The sequence below is a fragment of the Vicugna pacos genome, chromosome 30 (assembly GCF_048564905.1).
Source record: "Vicugna pacos chromosome 30, VicPac4, whole genome shotgun sequence".
In the NCBI taxonomy this organism is placed as follows: Eukaryota; Metazoa; Chordata; class Mammalia; order Artiodactyla; family Camelidae; genus Vicugna; species Vicugna pacos.
This window is the reverse complement of record NC_133016.1, coordinates 20,407,065-20,431,447: the sequence shown is the minus strand read 5'-3', so window position 1 is coordinate 20,431,447 and position 24,383 is coordinate 20,407,065. Positions and strand designations below refer to the sequence as shown.

The window sequence follows — 24,383 nt, the reverse complement described above, 5'->3', positions numbered from 1 at the left end:
AAGAACAAGAAACAAAAACGAAGTCATAGTTCATGCCTCTGAGCTCTTTCTAGGCCACCTTTAACTTTGCAAAAGACAGATAGGTATGACTTCAACCTTCTTAAAACTGGCTATTTCCACTGGGACATGGGACTAGGGGTTAAGACACTAAACAAGGCCCACAAAAGACATCTGTGACCTTGGCAACCTTTGGTTACTACTCCAATGGCCATGGTCACTAGTTTGAAACCTAAAGAGCCTGTTGCTCCAGAGTCCAGAGCTCGCTTCTCTGGGGGTCTCAGTTCAGTGCCGCCTGACCTTGGCCAAAGTCACTTCCCAGCTCCCACCCCGCATCATCTGCAAAACAAGGAGATTGAGACAACACATTCTGAAGTCCTTCTTTTCTTAAGGTTCAGTGATTTTATGATCCTCTGAATCTCCACCAGAATGTGTTCCTTTTTATAAGTGAAGCTCTTTGTAATAAAATATCTCTAAAGTAAAAAAGAATCTTGCTTCTCAAAAGGCAACCACAGGTTAACAAGAGTGTAAACGTGGAGTCAGACAGACCAGGGTTTGAATCCAATTTGCCGCTTCCCAGATGCTTATACGCTTTTAGGAAATCACTCAATCTTGCTGTAAAAGAGAATTAAATGTGATAATTTATGAAACTCAACACTGAGGCTGAGCAGCCAAAACACCTGGTTAAAACATTCAAGCCCAATGGCAAATACATTAAAAAAAAAAATACGTCATCGCAATAATCTGTCTATTCTTGGAAGATTCCAAGCTACTCTGAAAGGCTGGATATTTCCAAGATCTGTAAGAGCCAGATTTTCCAAGACGTCTCACTTGCTCAGGTCACATCATCTGACTGCCCAATGTCCCCATAAGGACACAAGTGTTGGATCCACGCCCTCTTGGTTTACCCCTAGTGATGCTGCTGGGCTGGTGTCGCTGTGCAGATCTGTCTCCTGCCAACCCAGGGAATGCACACATAAACCCAGAGGGCTCTGTATGCTGTCTGCAGTTAACCCGGGGGGCAACATTATCATCTGACCCCAAACAGAACAAGCCCCAGAAGATGGCCCGTTTCCTTACATCCGTGACTGGATCCACATTTAACGCGTTCTTGTCAACCAAGGGCAAGACACGCAGTGTTCTGGGTCAGAAAGAGATGGAAAGACCCACGGAGGAGGAAGAGAGGTACACAAAGTGACAAATTTGAAAGGCGTTAAAAAAAACTTAAGTACTTCCTTGTTAAAACTGGATCCAAAAGAATAAAAATGTGAAGTGGGGTGATGAGCGGGGGTGCCCTGCTCCCCTGAACGGGGCTGTAAAAGCAGACGGCGAAGGGCTCGCTGGTGAAGAACCCCGGCCTCTTCTCTTTCCAATGGCCCGATGTTCTCAGTAGGGGCTTGCGTCCTGTCTGGATAACCGGACGTCAACGGGAAATGTCCCTTCTGGTAAAGGCAGGCAGGGCGGTACTGCTGAGATACCGAACTCACCACGGGCCTTTTCCGGGGTCCGGCCAGCACCGCCCCCCGCCCCACCCCCAGCTCCCCCGCCCCCTCCGGCCCCTGCGCCCCTCGGCCAGCTGCGGCCCTCGCTCTGTGTCTTCCCAAGGCAGGCTCCACAACTGCCCCTCCAGAGGGTCCCTAGATCCTCCCCGGGTATTTGCATTATAGCTCTGCTTGCACCTGCTACACGGACCCTGCCTTTCTCTCCCTGCTCGGGGGTCTGCCCCAACCCACCTCCCACCCATCAGCAGATTCCCAGGCAGACGAGGCCACAGAAGGAGAAAGGCCAGTGGAGGCGGTAATTCCCCTGCCCGCGCGCCCTGCCAGCCTCCCCCCACCCTCTGGCTTTTGTAGAAAGCTCCCTGGGAGCCCCATCCTCCCCTCCCCCGCCTCCCCCCAGGCCCTTTTCTCTCATCTGCTGTCCCTTGGTTCCCAGGCTCTCTCTACTGTTTCTCTAATTTGTTTATTGATTTGGGGGAATCAAATCACTTTTGTTCTGCCAAAGAAACAGCCTGGTGTTACGAAAGACGCATTCATTTGGAATCAGGAAAGCTGTATTAGACACAGACTCAGGATGCAGGGCTGGGAGGGTCCTCCAAGCTCATCTCTTTCATGTCATTTCACAGAGGAGGAACCAGAAGGCCCAGAGGGCTGCAGTCTCCATCACAGGGCATCCGTGTGCCCCTAGCCTGTCATTTTGCCTGTTCCAGTTTCTTCATCTGCCTGGCAACAGAGACAAGATGTTTCAGCGTCAAAGGCCACTTTAAAGATGGTAACTGTGTTCCTTGACCAGAGCAATAACTGCGTCATCCTAGCCTCATTCTTATCCTTAACACAGGGGGCCTACCTAACCCCGGGGGTCTACCCTGCTGACTCCATGGAGTTTCTGGGACAGTGAAACAAGAGAGAGGCACAAACTAGATGGCGCCACGTGCACCCGTGACACAGGGACATTAAACACCGGTATCAGGAGCACCAGAAAGCGCTGTCAGCCATAACAGCAACCAGCAAGAGATAATCACGGGGCTGAGAGACGCGGTGACCAACCTTACTGGGTCCCACACTTCACAATACATACATGTATCTAGTCATCACCTTGTACATCTACAACTTCATGTTACATGTCAATTACATCTCAATATAACTGGAAGAAAGAAGAAGTGTCAAACAGCTTTGGCTTTCTGGATCGTCAGCCCCAGGAAAACGACCAGTAAACAGCAGTGACAGAGGGGCTGGGAGAATGACTCTTACTGGAAATCCCAACGTCCAGTGCCCATTTCTCCCTTCCTTGCCCCCTGGGAAGGAGACACAGACTCCATCTTCAAACCCAACAACTCACAAAATTCAACTCAAAATGGATGGATTTTTGCCACACCATTTCGTGTTAGATTGTGTACGGCCTAATTTTGTTTCCTCATCAAGAAAGAAATGAGTCCTTAAGGGTGAAGACTAAATTTTCCTTTATTAGCCTTTATTGCCCATCATGCACTGGGCACATAGTAAGAGCTTCGTAAATATCAGTTAGCAGCTTGGTCTCCGACCTGAGCAGAGGGCAGGCATCCAGCAGGCGCTCCCGGCACCATGTGTGTCCAGCCCCCCAGCTCCGCTTCTTCCCACCCAGTCCTCCCTGCCCAACAGTTTGTTCACGGTAACACGGGCAGGCTGCACGACCCAACCGATGACATTTCAGTGGACACTAAGTACCACTTAATTAGAATTCAAGGAAACTGAGTGCCACATACTTCATACTCATAGCCACCTCCACACACCTGTCATTGTGCTATTTCACCTACCAGGAAATCTGATTATCAAATCTGATTATCTCCAAATCTGATTATCAAATGCAATCCAGGGTTTTTTAAAAATCTGTTCAGATTCTGACCTCCTGGAATACCACGTACAGCGTCACAAGTTGGATGCCACACATCGGAGGCCACAGTGCAGCCAGCCTGCAACCATCTCTTCCCCGCAGCCTTCGGTCCCTCTGCCCACATCCATCTCTGACTTTTAAAGGACTGACTATGTGGATCCTCTAATCCAACGTCCAGTGAAACAGGAAGGGAATTTTATTTAGTCTGCTTACCGCAGGAATCTCTTGTTTAAAATTTGCCAGCATATAAGCTAAGAGACACTATTTCTGCTTTGCCAATTCTGGAAGTATGAGAAGCCATAGGTAATGTTTAGCCGATGTATTGTAATAAATTCCACTCTAAGGCACCAGAAGCACTTGACTAGGCCCTTAGGCTTGACCTTCTATTCAGTTTGCTTCTGACGCCTTTGGACCAAAGCTCCTCCCAGCCCCGTACAGCAACCTCCACTCCCACCGCCGCCACCACCTCAAGCCTCGAGCAGAGAAAGGAACTCCATCCTTTCCCCATCACTCTGCCTCTCTTCCCACCTCAACCCACAAGGACAAATGCAAGATCTACGGTGCAATCAAGAACAGAAAGCCTCACAGCCAGTGTCTCAGTATAACTTCTTCTTCCAGAGCCCAGGCACATGCGGAGTGTTGAATACAGGGTCTGCGCCCAAGAGGGAGAGGAGAGAGGGATTAAGGAACGAGGAAGCAGAAAGCAAGGATCCACAAGGCTCGGGCTTGACTGCCTGACTGGGGAAAGGCCTGGGTTGCAGAGAAGGCCCATTCCATCTTTAGTTCAGCACCTCCTCTGGGTAATGCTGTCCTCTCGTTCCGGGGACGGAGGAAAGACTCACAGTCTGGGCAAACTAACCATCATCTAATGTGGAGACAGGAGCCCCTATGAACCCCCAGCCACATCCCTAGAACCCAATTTGCACAGCAACTCCAAGAGGCCAGGATGCCCTCCCTCACTTTACACGTGAGGAAATGAAAGCTTCAGGGTTTTCTCGTCTCAGACAGAGACTGAAGCAGAGCTCAACTCAGGTCTGTGTGGCACTAAAGTCACTTCCTTTTTATCTCATTCTGTGGTCAAGTAAGTGTCTTATTTCCCTCCCCATCCAGAGAATTTACTGTCAAAGCCACCATTTCTTCTCCTTGATGACACTTCTCTGTTTGGAATGTTCAGTATTTTGGATAAAGAACCTGCCTCCCCAAGCAAAGGGCAAGATTCGGGTGGACAGGAAATAGGGGACACCAGTGACATCACCAGGGGCCCTGAGCCAGGCCCTCAGGGCAGGCCTCTGTCATGTTTGCTGTCTGATTTCTTGGGGCCAGAGCCCGTCTCCTCACAGAACACCCTCCGTTTCCACCACAACTACAGCCCAGGTGTCGCAGGTTTTGCACAAAGCAGGTTCTTGGTACATTTTTATGGAACTTTGCCAAAATCAAGTAAGCGGGAAGTAGCTTCTGGAAGACCCTGGCCTCTGCTTTCCAGATGAGGTTCTCTGACCACATGCTGTGTTCTGACTTGCCCCGCTTTCCCTACGCTCCCCCCAGGGTTAGGTGCCCCTTCTCTGCCCCTTCAGGCCTTGCCTCAGCTATAGGCCACACCCTCAGGTCACAGTTTACCTCCATCTCCCACCAGGCTGGGAGTTCCTGGAGGGCAAGACCCCTGTCCTGACTCATCGCTGTGTTTCCAGCCTGTAGGACTTTCTAAACCTAGCACTTTATCAGTGGTGTTCGTGAACTCAACATGGGAACTGGACCAAAGGGCTTGTAAACCTGGCTTGGCAGGGCCACCAGCACTACTCCAGCACCCCCGTACATGCGGAGCCCCACGCAGAAAGCCCACCAGGCTCCCGCATCCAGAAACAGATGTGGTCTGTTAGGGTATCAGCTCTCAGAGGACCCCGAGTTTATGACTCAAGACTTGCATATGCAGAGCCCCGCACGGTGTCTGGCACACTCTGCAGAATGACTGTGTGTTTGTGGAATAAATTGATCACTGAATCCAAACTGGATCAACTCCCACAGACTCCCTTTCCTCTGAAGGCAAAGCCGTGCAAGTTTCCCTTTTTAATGATTGGCAAAAGTCATAGAAATTTACAGCCTGATGGAGATGGGAGCTGATTCCAATTTTTTCATTTACAGATGGGAACACCGAGGTCCAAGATCTCACAGAAGGCCTCCTCCTCTCAGTCTAGCACACGTTCGACTGTGTCACACTGTCGCATTTCGCAGGGAATCCAGGAGCCCGCGAGGCCCGTGGCTGAGCCACAAGACTCTTGGTTTCTTCCCTCCCATCTCTGTCCAGCATTTGTCTCTCGACAGTGAAGAGCATTTCCTCTAGGAGAGAGGTGGGGAAGAAAGCCTTTCTCCTTCCCAGGCAGAAGCCGGAAGCTGTTATGTCCTCTGACATTCCAGGAAAGGATCCAGCAACGTCCAGCATCTCCCAATGGTAATGCCTCAATTTCAAAGACACTCTTCATGAAAGCACACAGCCTCAAAGAGGGAGGTTGAACCTGAGTTTGTTTGACTGCAGAGCATCAGGGGAAAAGGACTTCCAGAGAAAGAATTTAGTGCCTTCCTCCGCGCTTCCAGCCTCTCGCCTCTCTGCCCTGGGATAACTGATGCTCAAAATGAACATGTCATTGACATGGGCCTGCAGAGACCCCATAGAGTCACCTGCCATCAATGGCACAGAAGTGCCAGTCTTGGCACCACCCCCGGCCCATGGGGCTTTCACATTAAAGAAAACAATCTTGAAACTAGAGAAAGTCTAAGCCTGCTGGAGGGTGGCATTCCCGGCTCCAAGGCTCTCGTCCAATCCTAAATGCTCAGAAATGCAGCCCCGCGACGTGCCATTTTCCAGCTCACACGCTGGAATCACCCCAGCTCACATCCAGAAACTTGATTTTCAAGGTGTTGGCAGGAGGTGATTCAACGTACAACTGCGGAACGGGCATCCCTGTTGCCACAGCAACCACCCAGAGTCCAAGAAAAGATGTTCTGCCCGGGCCCCCACAGAGCCTTCTGGGTACCACTTGAGTGGACAGCACACCAGGCCAAGCTCAGTGTGCAAAAACACCTCACATACAGTGATGGGGAGAATGACACGTAGCCTTCATTTAATCCATCCACCACGGCCCAAGAGACCGTTTCCTCCTGCTCAGTTATTTTCTACAGAAATCAAGCCGCACTAAAAAAAAAATCAATCAGAATTCTAGCCAAATCAGAGATGTCCGAAGAGCTCTTGTGTACCAATAAAAAATGACTGACTTTTTTAAAAAAATGAATTTGTTTCAAGCATTTTTAGGAATGGGATCACTATCACTGTGGTAAAGGGCATCACCTCCGCAGGTGTGTGTGTGTGTGTGTGTTGCACAAGTGCTGCTGAAGGAGGGGTTGGGGGACACGGGGAAAGACTGGCGATGTCTGCAGAGGCTGATGCAGGGGCTTCCTCCCGTGAGCCCAGGGCAACGCTGCCCGACTCTCTCAGCGCCTCCCACAGTCCTGAACTCCACAATCCTTGGGAACGGGGACGGGGCAGCTGCTCAAGCCGCCTGTCAGATACACATGGGCCTCCCAGACCTCATTTCTAATGGGAAATCTACAAGGAACAAAACCAAGCTGTTATTCTCCAGGGAACCTGTGAGCTGTCTGCTCAGAGAAGCCGCCATGCCAGTTTCAAGGGGTGTGAAAAAGCCCAGTGCCTCCCTGCCTGTGACAGCACTTGGGCTGGTCACCCTAAGAACGCCCATCCTTGCTGGGACGCACCCCCTGCAGATCATGGCTGGAGGTCTCCTGCAGATGCTGAGTCACAACAGGTTGGCACCCTGACATTTCCAGCCAGCACAGACATTTCACCATTTTCACTGGGGTCTCCCTCCTTTTGCAGAGCATGCTATGTAGTGTTGCAGGGACACACATGAAATAATAGCGCATATGTGTGTGTGCACATGTGTCTGAACACATGTGTATGCACGCATGCGTGTGTATTTATTGCAGCCTGGAGGAACGTTCAGAGAGTGATGGAGCTAGACAGGTGTATGGCACAGGGCTGCAGCCTGGAAAATCTTTTGCTAACCGGTTTTGTCTCTTCTTAAGTAAATGAATCGTATTTTCAAAGAATTGCAAATTTAAGATCTGGTCTAAAGTCTACAAGAGAGTTTCATGGGTGTACACATCCATCAAAATTCATCAAATGGTGCAAGTGAAATCCGTGTAGTTTACTGTATAGGAACCATACCACAATAAAGGTGTTCTTAAAAAAAACTACAAGACCCAAATAGAGTAAGTAATAGACTTGTTTTCAGGAAATCTGGGTTCAGTCCTGGCTCTGAGATGAGCTTCTGGGCACTTTCCCTCTTGGACTTTCAGCTTCTATCCTGCGAAACGAGAAACGTGAACCTTGGCTGGGTCCTGGACCCCTCTCAGAATCTTTTGAAATTTAAACGGCTCTCCCCAGAAAAAGTACATATTCACATCTGAGTGCAATTCTGCATGACACTACCGGTGATTTATCACCTAAAGCCTCTCCCTAGATTAGGCTGAAGTCCAGTGTTCCTTTAGGCTTTAAAAAAATCTCTTCTGCACGTTTCTGAGCAAGAAAATCGGTACCTGTTCCATTGAACTTCTCTCTCCCTCATTCCCTCAACACAGTGATCTACCTGCAAAGTTACGTCAAGGGCTAAAGCTGCGAAGTTCTACAGAGCGGCTCCCCAAATCCAAATGGGCACAACGTGGTGGGAAGCAAACGACACTGCAGTGAAGGTTTCCAGTCCCTAAATCAAGTACCATTCACTCAGCTGTGGCAGTGGTTGTCGGAAAGTCCCGGAAATTAATATCTCCTGTGTGACTCCATTATTTTGGGGGGGAGAGGGGCAGGGGCTCTTCTATCTGATATACGCTTGAATCAGATTGTGAATGGACACCAGGAAACCCTGAAGACGAGGGCACATTTCTTTCAGTCAGTATTATAAAGTTACTCTTGCTCCATCTTTATAAAACGGTTCGAGTACACTTTCCAATTCCTTCCATTAAAATTGCATAATTTTAGAACACAGTGGGGGCCTCAGACATCGTCTGGTTCATCACCTTCATTTCACATAAAGGCTCAGAGCAGGGAACTCTCACCATTAGAACTGGGACTCAGATTCAGTTCTATTGGACTCTCAAATCTTGTTTTTTTTGTTTTTTTTCCCCCTTGTCCTTTGCTGCCTATTTCAGAGACCTCACACAGGAAAATAAAGCAGATTAAATACGTGTTGGGAGGAGAGGGAACGTGGGGATATTTTGTGAAATGAAGAAAGGGGTACCCAGTGGATAAGAGACCGCCTACTGTGTTCCTTTCCAGCAAATGCAATGAGATAAAACCCATTACACCCACGGGCACCTGTGCAAATTGCTCTACGGGCAATTTCCGCTTTGCAGGGCAGATGGGAGCCCAGAGGGCTGTGTCAGTCCTGCACTGGCCATTCTAACAGGGTGTAGAAACTCTTGCTTTCTGCATTAGTCTTCCCTGAAAAGGATTCTTCTGAGTGTTTCTATTTGATGGCCTGTTTGTCGTCCACTGACCCACAGGTGCCAGAGATCCTCATGTCCATTTTGGACAGATCTTCCAAAAATCATGCCTTAACACTTGGGTTTGAGTTTCCTCCACCCCATCCATCCCACCCAACCCCTTTCTGGACACCTGGGCAGTGAGCTGTGGCCAATGAGAGACAGAGCTTTTGCTGAAAGAAACAAAATTATCTGCATGTGGTACTTCATTAAGGACAGACTCTTTGACAGCCTCTTCCTTATACCCAGCAAAACACTGCAGGCCACGGGTAAACCCTGGACCCGGTTTTTATGGGCCCATTCTCCTTACATCCATTTCCCAAGACTGCCAAGGCGTCTTTCCAAGATGGCACATTAATTTTCCTTTTGAAATCTGAGATCAGGAATCACACCTACTCATTACTCTTCCCCGAGACTTGTAAGTTCAGTCTGGGAGGGTAACGATTATGGGTATCTATGGAATTAATTTTTTACACTTCCAGTTTTTCCTGAAGTTGTCCTTGTATGAGAACGAAGAGAAATCTCACGTTTCTAGGGTCATCTAACTGCAGCTTTAAAAGTCACACCAGAGTCATCCAAATGTTTCTTATATATTCCTTCAAAAACTGTAGTTCTTCAATCTCCCGCTGCATCCGCCCTCGGGTCCCCACCTGAACCTTCCAGTATCTCATTAGAAAAGCACAATATTCTCACTGGGGCAAGTGGAAATGTTCACGCCAGAAAAACTGCCTTTCAGGATTCTGCTGCCAAAAATGAAAACACAGAAGCAACCAGCACCGTTGGCTATTATGCACCACTCCAGGGCACCTCACCCTGCATTGCATAGGATTTGCATCTTACTGATGTTTAAGACAGGAAATAAAGAATCCGGATCAACTCTCAGTTACGCACAGAATGTGGATGGATGGCAAAATTTTTGTTTGAAAAATGTTTCATCTTTGGTCAGTTTCTAAAACTTCTTCCCTGTCTTTACTAGAACGAATGCTCAGGGGTCAGCAAAATCAGGTTAAGATTAACTAGGGTCAAATGCAATTAGAAAGGGAAAAACCTTTCCAAGGAAACAAGTTTTTCTAAATGCACTTCCTGCTGACTCTGCACATGACCCACCATGTGTTCCATGAAAGATAAGTGCCTTCGTGGCACCTGCAAGTGTCTTTCTTGCTTTCCTGTTAACACGTGCTTCTTGGATCTTTCTTAGAATTACACTCAGTTTCTCTGTATGTATCTCGACCAGCAGATCCTTGTCAGTCTCCCCTCTGAAGGCTTCCTGAGCTACCCTAGTTGATCCTGACCTTTCCTGACTCTGAAATCACTGCCTCAAATAAAACTCAGTTGGCAAATGGTAAATTTCAGTCGAACTAATGAAGACTTGAAAATAAATGATACAAGGACAATACGTAAGTGTTGGTTAGGATGTGGAGAAAAGGGAAACCTCAGGCTCGCGTTGGTGGGAACGTATATGGATGCAGCCAATATGGAAAAAAGAATGGAGATTCCTCAAAAAACTAAAAATAGAACTACCATGCAATCTAGCAATGCCACTTCTGGGTTTTTAATCCAAAGGAAAAAACTCCACTAATTTGAAAAGATATATGTGTTCTCACGTTCATGGCAACATTATTCACAGTAGCCAAGATATGGAAGCAACCTAAGTGTCCTTCAACAGATGAATGGATAAAGAAGATGTGGAATATTACTCAGCCATAAAAAAGAATGAAATCTTGCCATCTGCAGCAACATGGATGGATCTAAAGGGTATCATCCTTAGTGAAATAAGTCAGACAGAGAAAGATAACTGCCATACAATCTCACTTACGTGTGGAATCTAAAAAAACAAAACAAATGAACAAACAAAATAGAACAAAAACAGACTTGTGGCCACAGAGATCTAACTGATGGCAGGGTGGGAAGATGGGTGAGCTAGGTGAAGGGAATTAAGAGGTACAAATTTCCAATTATAAAATAAATAAGTCATTGGGGCATATTGTATAGCATATGGAATATGATCAATAATACTATAATAACTTTGTACAGGGACAGATGGTTACTAGATTCAATGTGACCATTTTGTGATGTATTTAAATGTTGCATCACTATGCCGGACACCTGAAAGTAACATAATACTGTACATTAACTATATTTCAATGAAAAAAGGAAAGAAAACAAATGAAAAATGGACACATTCTGCATTTTAGTTGCTCACAGGCTACTGGGGACACCAACACAGAAACAATTATAAGAAAGTGTGAAGCGGGGTGTCTGAGCCAAGGTCTTGACAGGAGACAGATGTCACACCCCAGCTGGAAGAGTTGCGGAGAGTTAATTTACAACGGTGTGGATGGATGTAAGGGAAGCACAAAGAGTGCCTAATGGAGAAGCTGTTCATATCTCAGGCCTCAAGTCCAGAGATGGCTTCTACCTCCAATCCATTCTGTCACCGGAAACATCCAAGGGGCAGTTCTGATGAGCCGCTACCTTATTTCTAAGCTCTGACACCTTCTGTTTGTCATAAGGGTGAAGACCAAACTCCCTGGCTTGCTCTTTCAGGCTCCTCAAGCATCGGGACCCAACCGCCACTGCTCAGTGGTCCCTTCCCTGGGCAGAGCTGCCAGCATCCTCTGCTCCCCTGCACCCTAACTGGACGCCCTCTTCCACCAGCCAAGGCCTCCTTGTCCTTCAAGATCTTGGCAACCCAGATGTCTCTTCCCCGTGGGCCTTGCCTAACCTTCCTGAGTGACCTTCCTTATGTCATTCAGCCTCCAAGTGTGTATCTCCTGTATCTCTGATGAGAGCCAAAAAAAAAAAAGGGAAAAAAAAAGGGTGCATATTGAAGAGGCGAGTGAGTTTAAGCAGAGACAGAGGGACAGAGGCCAACTAGACATGAATTCTGTGTCTTAATCTTGGACTTCCTCCACATCACCATGGGGTCATGTCCCAAAGGACACATTTCTTCTTTTTATACTCAGAAGGTCATAATAATTCAGGGAAGATTTAGAAGCAACATTTGTTGCTGCCAAAATTGGTTACATCCATACACACACACAAATATGGGAAACAACTTAATATCGTGAAGATAACTCAATGAGAAGAAACAGTAATAACAATGATGGTTATTTAGAGCCTTGTTCTGAGAGGCCGGCCTGACATCATGCCTTTGGGTACCAGGGTCCCCTGAGGCCCCAACAGAGTGCTGGGCTCCAGCAGAAGCAGTGTGCAGGACATTCTAAATTAGCAATATCAGTTTTTTTAGGACTGAATGATCCTACCAGCATCAAGAATACTTTTCAAAATTAAGCAAGGGAGCATAAAAGGTCTTCAGCAAATAAACTCATGATGATAAAACGTTGGCTGGCCCAGGGGAGTCTATGTTACTACCATTTGGGGGTTTCTTTGGCTTTCAGAGTTAAAGTGAAACTGCCAAGTACTCTTGGCTTGAAACGTCTGAAAACAAAACACAACAACAACAAAAAAACCCAAACCAAAACAAAACAAAACAAAAAAGTCACCAAATATGAATGGAAACGTCTCTATGATGTCGCATGGATAATTTAAGATAAGATAGAAAAGGTTCCATGATTCTAAATTGAGCAAAGCAAATTTAAAATGCTTCTTGGTAGAGTAGCTACTAACATTGGAATGTAAAACAACAAAAAAAATAAACTCTTAGGATGGAAAAATGGATTGGTGGACATAAAATTTAGTTCTCCAATGTAAGTTTACAATCACGAAGGGAAGTATACGAATAAAGCTAAAAAATGTGGTTTTAATATATATTCTGTCCCCCTGTGCTCTGAGCCCTGATCAGCCCCAGCTTTCATTACGTTGCCAAGATCGTGGTGTGCAAAACTGTTGTCAAAGGGAAAAAATACAAGAATCCTGTCCGTGGCTCACAGAGCCCACAGTGTTGTTAGAAAGTGAAGACTAACCCCTCGAAACAGTCTTGCGCCCAGTTGTGTGCTGGGACTTACTGCGAGTGATAATGGGGTCCCCAGGTGGAAGCTGTCAGTTCGGGCTGAGTAAAGCTGTAAGCAGGAGTTAGACATAAAAAGATGGGAAGACACGGCTGAGTGGCAAGAAGGAAGGAAACTGAGTTTTCCCGCCATAAGGCACTGCATCAAAGCGTCACGATCAGAACGAGGAGCTTCCTGGTATGAGCGCAGGTCCACGGCGGAACAACGGAATGCAGGGGGAAGAGATACTCATTTTCAGGCATCTTTAGACTTTAGGTGTTATTAGGAGCCACATAGGTGGGAAGATTGCAACACATTGGGATATAAATACCTGTGGAAAGATACACAGAGATCACTGTGATGCAAGAAAAAAACAGAGACAGACAAGCAGACAGACAGACAGGCGCAGACACGCAGAGGCGGAAAGAACTTAGAATTAACCCTTCCCCAAAAGAGAGCAGAGGGAGACAGTGCTCCCCGGACGACGCAGGCAGGATGTGCAAGCAGGAGAGAAGCTTGTGCAACCATTCCTGCTAGGGAACGCCAATGGCAGGAGACAGATCCCCAGGCTTTAAGGAAAACACAAAAGCAGTGTCTTAAAGGTATCCATAAGGGAAATTAATTTTAAAAAATCCGTGCTTTTGATATCCTGCTTTTTCTCAAAGGTAGATCAGTTTTCCTTCCATATTTTAATTTTTCTTCTTAGTTCCCGAATGCGGCATTTCCCTCATTTAACATTCTGCACGCACGGATGTGTGGACAGACATGATGCTTTAGAGTAATGAAAACATCAAGAAGCGTGTAACAGGACAAAGAGGAAAGGAAGGTCGGAGGCAGGATGCTGAGTCTGCCCTGCATTCTCCAGCCAAGCATGGAGGACTTGCCAACCTTCTGCTCTGGCATCGAGTTCAGACACTTACAACTGAGTGCAGAGGAATGAGGCTGGAGATTTTGGTTCTCCTGCCAGTGACAGACCGCCTGATCTGGGGGATCTTAGCAAGTGGAGGAAGTGTTCAGTTAACTTATTTGTTGAATGAACTAGCTGGGACAGTCAGTCTCTTCCGGAGTCCCAAACCATAGATGCTCCAGCCCTCCAGTATCAGAGCTGAGCTCGGCGCCTGGCTGAGGCCATGGGGAAACCCAGAAGAAGACAGTTCACACCTTCAAGGAACAGGCCATGTAGCTCAGAAGAAAAACTAAATGCCTGAAATGAAGAAAGAACATTTCAACAGAACATGTAAAAATGCATAGTAAGGGGTAAGGACAACGGAACAGAATACAAGTTAAAGAAAGGATGTGTCCAGGGCTCGGGAACCTCTGGAGTAAGGGGTAAGGGGTGGATTTGATTAAGAAGAGCAGGTAGGTTGTGAGATGGGGGAGAGAAGGGGTAAGCACACACATGCGTGCACCCCCCACATCCCTACACCTGTATACACGGGCACACCCGGAGCCACAGCTGTCCCCATGAGTGCCTGGCAACTCTTAGACACACAAAGCAAGTCAACACAGACACGTGGATGAGAGGCACTGAACAGATTTTCAAAATCAGCTTTCAGTAAGCGAAAAATACTTCCTTTCGCTTATTATTTCATTTCTTGAGGTCCTGAGGGATTTTCATCTTCAAAGTCTTCCTAGACTTTAAAACCCCTGGAGAGAGGACATTTCCTCCATTGGTTGGCCTCAGACTTTAGTTCCCTGGGCGGAGCGTGGAGACGGCCACCAGCTGAGGTCTTGGGAGAAGACAGTGTCCAGGATGTAAAAGTCATGCAGCGCTTCCTCCAGGGACAGTCAGGATTCCAGAGAAGCCTGCGCCAAAGGCTCAGCATGGAGAGTTCAAGGCGCTAGTCAGGGTGCATTGTGTCTCCCCAGGAGCCACAGGCCACGTGGACGGACGAGTGGCAGGGCCCAGAGAAGCCGAGGTTCTGACACAGGCCACACCAGAGCATCCAGCAGGACTGCAGTGAGAGCCGAGTGGAGGGCACCCACTGTGTCGGGGGTCAGCATCCCATGCTGAAATCAGTTCTTTCCCTTGTAAAGAAGAAGGTGGATGGAATAGTCCCCTTCTAAGACTCAAATTCTGCGTTTTTGTGTTTGGGACAAGTTGAATCACGGCTGCGGGCTCTTACTTCCCTAACGTTGGATAGAACCTCAGATCCTCTCACAGACCATGAGACTTACAAATATACTTTGAGACCTATTAGTAAAAGCATTCTTTTTTTTTTTTCAAGGTACCCATTAAAAGGGGGTAAAAAAAAAATCCCAAACACAGAAACCAGTACTTACAAGATGCATTAGGCACAGGATTGCTTTTAAACAGCTCTCTCACCTCATTTTACATGGGATGTTCTGTCGGAATATTCTTCCCCGGGCTCTCCACTGACACTACAGTTCAACTTACAAAGCTTCACTTCATACGCCTCTTCAGGAAGATATCCATTACTTGAAATGGGGTATGTCTGCTTTGAAGCAGAGTGTAATATCCCACAATGAGGAATCCGAAATATTGTGGCTGACAGCACCTTCGGATGTCGAGAAGGTCCAACCAATGTATGTACCGTCCCCTTTCTTACCCAGAACACACTGCCTCACAGACTCACGGGGACATGTGCTTTCTGGGTCCTTCACTCAGACACGTAAGGTTCATCCCTTGAATTCTGTACCAGTCTGGACCATTTCCTTTGTTTCAAGCGCTCCTGTATCTTCAAAACAGTGCAGATCTGGGGAACCGGTCTGCCACGAGGCAGACAATCTACTTATTCCAGGTGCAAACTCGTTTATTTTCCTGGGTAACTAATTAGCCAAAGAATGTTGCACAGAAAAGAAAAGGGAGGGAAAAAAAGATGGTTCCAATCACATGGTACCATCTTCCCACGTACTTCTCTGGTGTCATTTCCAACAAACCCTGAGAAGACATCACTGCTTAAGGAAAAGATACATAATTGTCTAAATCTGTGAAGAGTTTTCTCCCTGAAAACAGTCTCTCATGCCAAGAAGAAGAAGCTTCTTTTAATGAATATTCTCTGTTTTGACGTGGATTTAATGAAGGAGTTAACAGAGAAAAATGAAAGAAGGTAAAGAATGAGAAAAGAGTTTGGGCAAACAGACGAGGAGGAAATAAGAAGAAGAAACGCAGGGAAAATTTAAGAATGCTTCTAGAAAGTTCTCCACCTCCTTGTGTTCATGACTGAGCAACAGTCCTAACGTGGGTGGGGTGGGGAGCAGAAGTTGGAGCATCAGCAAGGAAAGGGGAAAAGAGAGAGTAACAGGGAGAGCATGGGGGAGAGGGAAGGAGAGACTTCTAGAAGGATGCCTTTGTGGAGACACCGTCCAGGCAGCTGCACCCTGGGGGTGCCCGCACAGACGCGCGGGTGCAGGCCTGTGGACACCAGTTCCACTGGGGCAGCTGCTGCTCAGGCCTGCGGGCCCAGACCCCAGCCCCTGACAGCAAACACTGGCCCTAACCTTGTGTGGTGTGTTCTCTCCCTAGACCACCCCTGACCTTGAACTCCACACAGGGCTCTGAGCTTTGGAAGAACATTCTGGTATCTACTCCAGCACCCCCAGACCCAGCTGGCCCACAGAAACACCTGTGGGTTTCCTCTGATGCCAGGGAAACACGGCAGACTTCTACTGAAAAGAAGTTTGGCTGTCAAAGGGCTGGCAGGTTACCAGCCTGAATACTCTGTGCAAGAAATGAGAGCCCTGGCACCACACAGGAGAAATGCCAGGACTGGGCTAGTTCAGAAAGTCAACAACGCTTGACCTGAATATTAAACAGCTATGAGTCACTGTTCTGGGTAAAGCATCCTAGCTGGATTCCTTGGGACAAAACCACACGTAAGTACTGCCTTCCCGCAAGGGGAGATTCAGTTGTGATCCGTGCACAAAAACTATCATACACAGAGGCCCAGGGACCAGATGAATGGGCTCCAGATGGATGCTGAGGAAAGAAGAGGCAGTTGGAGCCTGGGAAGGAGCTGGAGAAGATTTTTCAGAGGAGGAGACTCCTTGCTTGAAGAATGCACAGGACGTGAGTAAGCAGAACAGAAGGACAGCGTTCCAGCGGGAGAGAGAAAGTCAGCAAATATGTCCCTTGTTCTCTGGTGGTGTGCAGCTGGACACTTTGGTAAAACTGGAGTTCCCAGCCCTGTGCCTTGACAAATACCAGTAGATTCTCCATCATTAATTCCTGGAACAAAAGCCATCTGCACAAAGGTGTTTTTTTGTTTGTTTGTTTTGTTTTGTTTTGTTTGCTGATCTATAAACCAGAAGCCAAAGGTCCCTCTCCCATGAAACTAGTAAGAAAGGTGAGTGGAAACCAGCCCAGAGAAAGTCGGAATCCTTGGAGGAATGGTTGTCTCTGCTGCAGAGAACACAATACAGGACTAGTGACAGTGATGGGGAGAATGCTGGAAGCGGCCTTGGAAAGGAGACAGCCCCCCTCAAAGGACGGGGTACGCCAGCCATTCCCTCCTGGCAGGGCAGGGCGAGAGAGGAGGTGGGGGGCTCCCTGTAGCCAGAGATCCCCTCCCAACTGTCCAACTCCTTTAACCCAGGCCGGACTGAAGGGCCGAGAGAAGGTATGAGCTGGGTCATTTCCAGTCCATTTGGTTCCCCGCGAATACATTAATGACTTTACAGGCACATCCGCCTGGGAAGGCAACAGTTCAGCAACCGCACCGTGGGAAACGCTCCTTGTGGATTCTGTGTAAACGGAATACAAGTCCAAAGAACTGTTAAACAGTATGTGTTAAATTGCGTCCCTCCCCACATCTCGTTCTTTTTAGACGGCTGGCTCAATCCACAAGCCCAATATTGGGTTTAAAGAGAAAAACAGAAAACTTCGAAACCTTCGGGATCATCTACCAAGGATGCTCCGAGTGCTGAGAAACGCGGGTCCACGCACGCACGCGCACGCGCACACGCGCTCACGCACTCCTCACTGGTGACAAAGCCAAGACTTCTGGGCTGAGTGTGGCTGTGCAGGGACAGGCCACGTGTCACACTTCACCGGGACAAATCCCCAAATATGGTCATCAGCTTGTCAAGAAACCCTTTTCTTCTACCTCCAAAACATCTCCCAAACCTGACCCCCATCCCCCATCCTGCACCCAAACTACCACAATAGCCTCACAGCCCATGTCCGACTCCCTTCCATCCCTTCCCCACAGAGCTTCCAGAAGGATCCCTTCACAAGCAAACCTAATTTTGCCATGTCCCTACTTAGCCCCTGGATATGTCAGAGATCCCGGGAACCTTTCTCAGCTCCAGGGACTGGTGCCGGCGCCCGTCCCTGTCCGGTCTCCGCTCCTCCTTCGGCCCCCATCCTTCCATCTGCACTGCAGGTCCCCCTCCCTGACCACCTCCAGGTCCTCAGCATGGTCTCAGCCACCCAGCTCCCCCTCCGGGGCCCTAACACAGACCTTCTCTCTGCCTGCCAGGCCTTCGCAGCACCTTGGCTTCACAGTCCTTAGCATGTTGGAAATGTTTCTTTGCACGTTGACTGTTTGACGATGCCTATTGCCCGTAGGATGGTAGTGACGATCGAACCATAGAACGAGTGTGGAAATCCTGGAAGAACTGTAAGCAGGGTCTGGGGAAACCACAGCTTTCCCACTGCTACTTTTAAAGAGCCCCCTGCCTTCAAAACAAAACATAAATGAAACAGTAACGCTATCAGTTTCCCCAAGCACCAGAAGTCAATGACTTCTAAAGCAGCCTCCTTCCCATGCCGGGCTGAGACGCTAGCCAGCGCAACGTGGTGGATGATCAGCTTTGGAATCTCCTGGCGTCAAATAAACTCCGCTTCCCTCAGGCCAGTGGAGCCAGTGACACCAGCCTGAGTCCTGACAATCTCCCTGGTGCCAGAACACGCCCCCCTGGGCCCGGCACACCTGGTTCCAAAGGTGCCAGTGGCCAGAGGAGAGTAAATGTTAACTGGGGGAAGGAATAATTAGTCACCTGTGGACAGCTCTGCACCGTTTGCAAGGTACTGACCTGAAAAGGAACAGAAAGGGAAGAAGATGGGGGTAACTTGCCCACTGGGCCAGCCATCTTGCCCCTGCCTCGCCAGGATCGCTTCCCGCCCCCCCAAACCCTGCTCTCCACCAGGGACCCTGACCTCTCTGGGCTTTATGCCCTTGGCTTCAGCCAAGGAGGGGCACCAGCAGGAGGTCACAGACACGGAATGAGCGAGGTCAGGAGCACTGCTCCCAGATTCCTAGCTGCCGGGCCACCCCAGGCTGGCTGTGTCCCTTAACCGAAGGCCACAGCTCCATCACGCACCCCCAGCACAACTTCCTCACGCTCCCCAGCCTGCTCCCATCCGCAACAAGCCCCATGCATTCGGGAAACTGATCCCTCCCATTTCAGGTCGGGGGTGATGGCAGTTCTCTGGGGCTACGGCTACCTGGGGACACTCCAGCTACCCTTGTTTCCCTACACCCAGCTCAGTTCTGGAGGCGAGGGGACATCACTGCAAGAAACATACACACAAGCAAGTGCGGGGAGTATGAGGAAGAAGGAACATGTTCCAGAGCACCTGCGTTTCCGTGATGCAAGGTGGCCACAGGGCCGGAAGTCAGAAAAGGCTTCCCTAAGAAACCAGGGAACTAGGCCAGTCCGGGTGGGTCACGGGTAGGAGGTTAGAGAAGGGCACAGGAGAATTCCAGGCAGAGGGAACCACCTGTCACACTTTCTTCCCCTCACACCTGTTGACTCTCACACAAAAGGTCTCATCCTTCATTTCACACTTGGTTATTCAAGCTTTTGCGGGAACACACTTTGCCATTTTAAATGACTACACAGATGACAGTCATAATAAAAATCCTCAAGTACACATAAGAGCTTCTCAGCAGCCTAGACTTTGTCCACAGCGCCCAGCACAATGGCAAATATATGCACAGATGAGGTCCCATAAACATATTACAGTGGACTGAATGTGTGTGCCCTCCCAAAACCGACGCTGAACCCCCTGACCTCCGATGTGATGGCACCAGGAGGCGGGGCCGTGGGGAGGTGATTAGGTCATGGGGGTGCAGCCCTCGTAAGTGGGATTAGTGTCCTTATAAAAGGGCCCCTGAGAGCAATCCTACCCCCTTCTGTTATGTGAGGACACAGCGAGAAGACACAGCCTGCAGCCTGGGAGAGGGCCCCCCAGATCTCAACCTTGCCGGCACTCTGAGCTCAGACTTCCAGCCTTCAGGCTTACAAGAGATAAATTTCTGTTTTTAAGCCACCCAGTCTAGCCCAAACTGAGACACATTTGCAACTGACTGACTGATGGATGGATGGATGGATGGGGGATCCAGCAGAGACACTGCCTGTCAGTGGAGGCAGCCAGGTGAGCTGACTTCCAGCTAAGGTGCAGGCTGACCTTGGCAAATTACTTATCTCCAATAATGTTTGCTCAGGTCTCGGGCCCTAGGAGAGGAGATAAGCGGGAGTTATTTTGTTCTCTGGAATGCCTGAGAGAAGAGGGGGGACACCAGTGGTGACCTCCATTCCCAGGGTCACGTGTTAAATTCAGCCTCAGGCGTGGGCTTCCACGCCACGCAGCCCCCACAAACACGTCGTTCATCAGAGGAGAGCTGGATGCCAGTTCCCCGTAAACCACAGGCGCCGCTGTGAAAGCCAACTGCCGGGGGAGGATGTCTTTTCTCCCAAAGGAAAAGAGGTGTTTTAGATTCAGTCATTTTTTTCTTTCTTTTCACCTCATGGTGTAAGTCTGACTCATGGCTATCTTCCTATACCTCAAAGGTGATAAAGAATCCAAGACAGAGCCAGAAAAGTCAACCTTCACTTTACTGAAAGGCATTTTATTGTACCAGACAGAAAAAGTGGACTGCAGGACAGGGACTGCGATTCAGACTCATTACTGTAATTAACCTCAGTGTGGCTGCAGAGACACTGTCCCTCTCTGGGGCTCAGCCTTCTCATCTGTAAAATGAAGGGCTTGTATTAAATGATCTATGAGATCCTTGGCTGGTACCACGTTGAGCACCAATCTTTTTTTCTTTTTTTTTTAATTTCGGCAGATACATCTTAAAAGTCAGTATGCTCTCATCCTTGTGTTATCTTGGGGGATTAACATACCATCCATGCCCCTTGAGGGTCCTTATCTTATAGTTAATGGGACTCCTAGGAGGGTCCTTGAATCTCTTGATACTAAGCACAGTATTTTGTGCCTATGTGTATCTTTCTTGGAAAAAGGGGGCCATAGCTGTCAGGTCCGCATGTGAGTTCTGTAGGCTTTTAGCAGAAAAGCACAGGTGTGAATGCACAGGTGATATCAGATGAGATGTCGATATCTCAGAAGCGTTCACTGGAGACCAGCCCCAGGAGGAGACACATCCATCCAGCCTCCAAGTGCTGGGGTTCAGAGGAAGAAGAAACCCTGGGACCTCATAGTTAGGGAGATTTCAGGAACAGGATAGCTCCTGATTTGAGAAAGGATGAAGGGAGGTGGGATGCAAAAGGGAAGGAAGTTTGGGAACCCCATTCAAAAATACACCTGTCGGTAAAATATGGTGTGCTCTATTAAAAAAAAAAAAAAATCCAGGCTGCTGTACTATTTAGCTCTCTCTCCAGTGCATCTGAGGATCACACTCTTTCTTTTCCCTGCCTGTCTTCCATTAGCACCAGCATCAGAGTTCTGGGTTCAAAAGAAGAACAAGACTTGGTTTTGTGGCTGGGGGTTGGCCCCCTGTGAGCAGCTCTTTTTGCCAGAATACCGGAAGATCCCAAGTCTGGATCATTACTCAGCCTGGATGGGGAGGCATCTCACCACAGCTGTGGACGGTTGTTGTCTGGGGCTTTTCCTGAGGATAACAGAGAACAAGCCATGGCGGCTCCAAGATTGCTACAAAAGGGATCTCATGACTGATTTTAAGGTAAATCTGAAACATATCATGACTGAGCGGAAGTTACAACATAGAGAGTTACACACGCATGTGAGAAAACATAATCCCAGCCATGTATAAACTGAGGCTTAGGACTTAGAACTCTTACAATAAATGCTGTTATCCAAAAGTTTAAACATATGTGAGACAACACAGAGCAAAAATGCTGACATGTGGCATCGAAACCAATATGTCAACACTTATAAGTAAGAAACCATCTATAAAAACAAAGGCAACCACATTTCCCTCTTTACATTTAGGCCACAAGTGGGAGCATGGCTGAGCATCCCTGGTTAAGCATTAACACACACCGGGACCTGCCTGGAGCTCGCGGGTTAAGGAGCGGGTCCCCAGCTAACGAGCACATCACCGGGGTTCAAGTTCAGGTAAAGATGTTGAGCAAGTGCATTCCTGAGGCCTCATTTATTACCCCTTCAGGGGGAAGGAAGCAGAGAAGAAAAGGAAGGGGAGGAGAAAGAGGGAGAGATGGAAGAAATGACCACTTTGCCAGCCCGCGCTTTATTAAAGTGGTATGTGTGTGTGTTGGGGTGTGTGTGTGTGGGCGGAGCAGGTGTACGTGTGTGGCCAAAGCCTGAAATCATGTCACTTGAAGGAAGGCTGAAGGAGTAAGAGCTGCCGAGACAAGACTGACAGGACTACATGTGAGCAAGGCTGCCGGACAGCGTTCTGCCGTCTGCAGGACTGCAGGCTGACTGCGGGCAGGGATGGCGCTGTCACATCGCCTGGGCCTTGAATTCTTCACCCGCCATATGAGAGGAGTTCGGGAGATTCCTGGTTCTCAACTCCTGCTGCAATTAGAATCCTATGAAGAGCTTTTAGCAAACACAGATCCTGCGACCCCACCCCAGAGAAGATACTCTTCAGGTAAGAAACAGGCACTGGTGGGTTTTTTGGGGGGGTGGGGGTAGGAGGGGGTGATAATTCGGTTTACTTTTAAAGGAGGTACTGGGGATTGAACCCAGGACCTCAAGCATGCTAAGCATGCGCTCTACCACATAAGCTGTACCCTCCCCACCAGGCACTGTGTTTTAACAGCTCCCTGGGTCACCCTAAAGCGTGTTCAGTCCCACTGGTCTAGATTATGCCCAGGTCCCCCTCCAGGGTGACATTCGTGAGCCCTTCTGGTTCACAGTCTTCACTGAACTCAATCCCATATAACCCTCTCCCCACTTCCTCCGAGGCCCTGGGAGGAACCATAGTCCTGAGGGAAACTCCATACGTGAGATGGTGAGGCTCCCTTACGGAAGACGCAGTGAGTGAGTTCCCTGAAGCCGGCTGGGCAGGCAGGGCCGTGGCAGGATTGCTCACCGCAGAGCGGCTCCGGCCCCGCTTCCGGACCTGCTTACCCCGATTCCAAAGCGACGTTAACAGCTCGGTTATGTCGCCTCCCACCCACAGCAGATTAGAAGCGCAAACTGCGGGGCTGGTTTGGTGAAACAATTTGCTTATGTTTGTTAACATGGCAAAAAAGAAGAACCAGCATCCTGACAGTGAGACAGAATATGGAAACACTGTCAACACAGCCCAGGAACCAATGGAAGACATACTCTGGGCCCATTTGTCTCGGAGCAGACGGTTCCACTGGTCTGCAAACACTGATGGTCTCTCTGTGTTGGTAAGAATTAGGGGAGGAGAGTTCATGTTCCTAGAACGCTGCTTACGGAGGCAAGGACATCTGTACACGTGTGTGTGTGTGTATCTGGTGATTTTCTAAGCAATGATTTCAATCTCAAAGTGTTGGGGGTCAGCATAAATGCTGTTGTATGCGTCTCAGGCTTTTAAAAACTAGACTTTCTCTCTTAGCCTTTTCCACCTCAAAATCAGGTTTTCATCAGATAATGTCACTCTTGGATGCAACCAATAAACAACTTTGGAAACCCCAGAATCGGCAGGATGGGCAGACTGAGACTCAGGGGACAGCGATGTCCCCTGCCACTCCTGGCCAGTAACCCTCTCTAACTTTATTCCACCACCCCTAGTCTAGTTCTAACACAATCTTTAATGAAGAAAAGGAAGTCAGGCCAGGCAGTGGGGAAGCGGACTCGGTTTGAAAGTTGGAAGCGTTCGAAGCAGGACAGCATGGAAAGCAGACCTCAGGGGCCACTGACACAGAGCGAACCCGAGAGGAACCGAGATTAATGCTCTTTGAGCAATTATCACAATTAACGGTGGCACTTTAGTAAGTCATGGTATTCCAAGAAGAGAGAAAGAAATGAGTGTGAACACAGCAGTGGAACTGTTAGAAAACATATCCATAAACTTCCGTGGCAAGCGGGGAAGTTATTCACAATACCACCTCCTAATGAGACACCACGAGTTTATTTTTTAATGTACTGAATTATTTTTATTATGATTTATATAGTTTCTTTTATACACGTTTATATATGATGGGATATACATACACACACATAACTTTTAACCGTTTTTAAGCGTACAATTCCATGAAATTAATTACATCCACAATGTTGGGCGAACATCACCCCTATTTACAAAACATTTTCATTTTCCCAAACAGCAACTCTGTATCCATAAGTCCGTAACTCCCCATTCTACCCTCCTCCCAGGCCCTGCTTACCTCTAACCTACTTTATGTCTC

At 48.3% G+C, this 24,383-nt stretch overlaps 1 protein-coding gene across 4 annotated transcripts in view; it reads right to left on the bottom strand.

The window, feature by feature from the left end:
* SETBP1 (SET binding protein 1) overlaps window positions 1–24,383 on the bottom strand; it is a 360,642-nt gene that overhangs the window by 229,399 nt on the left and 106,860 nt on the right. The window lies entirely within an intron of this gene.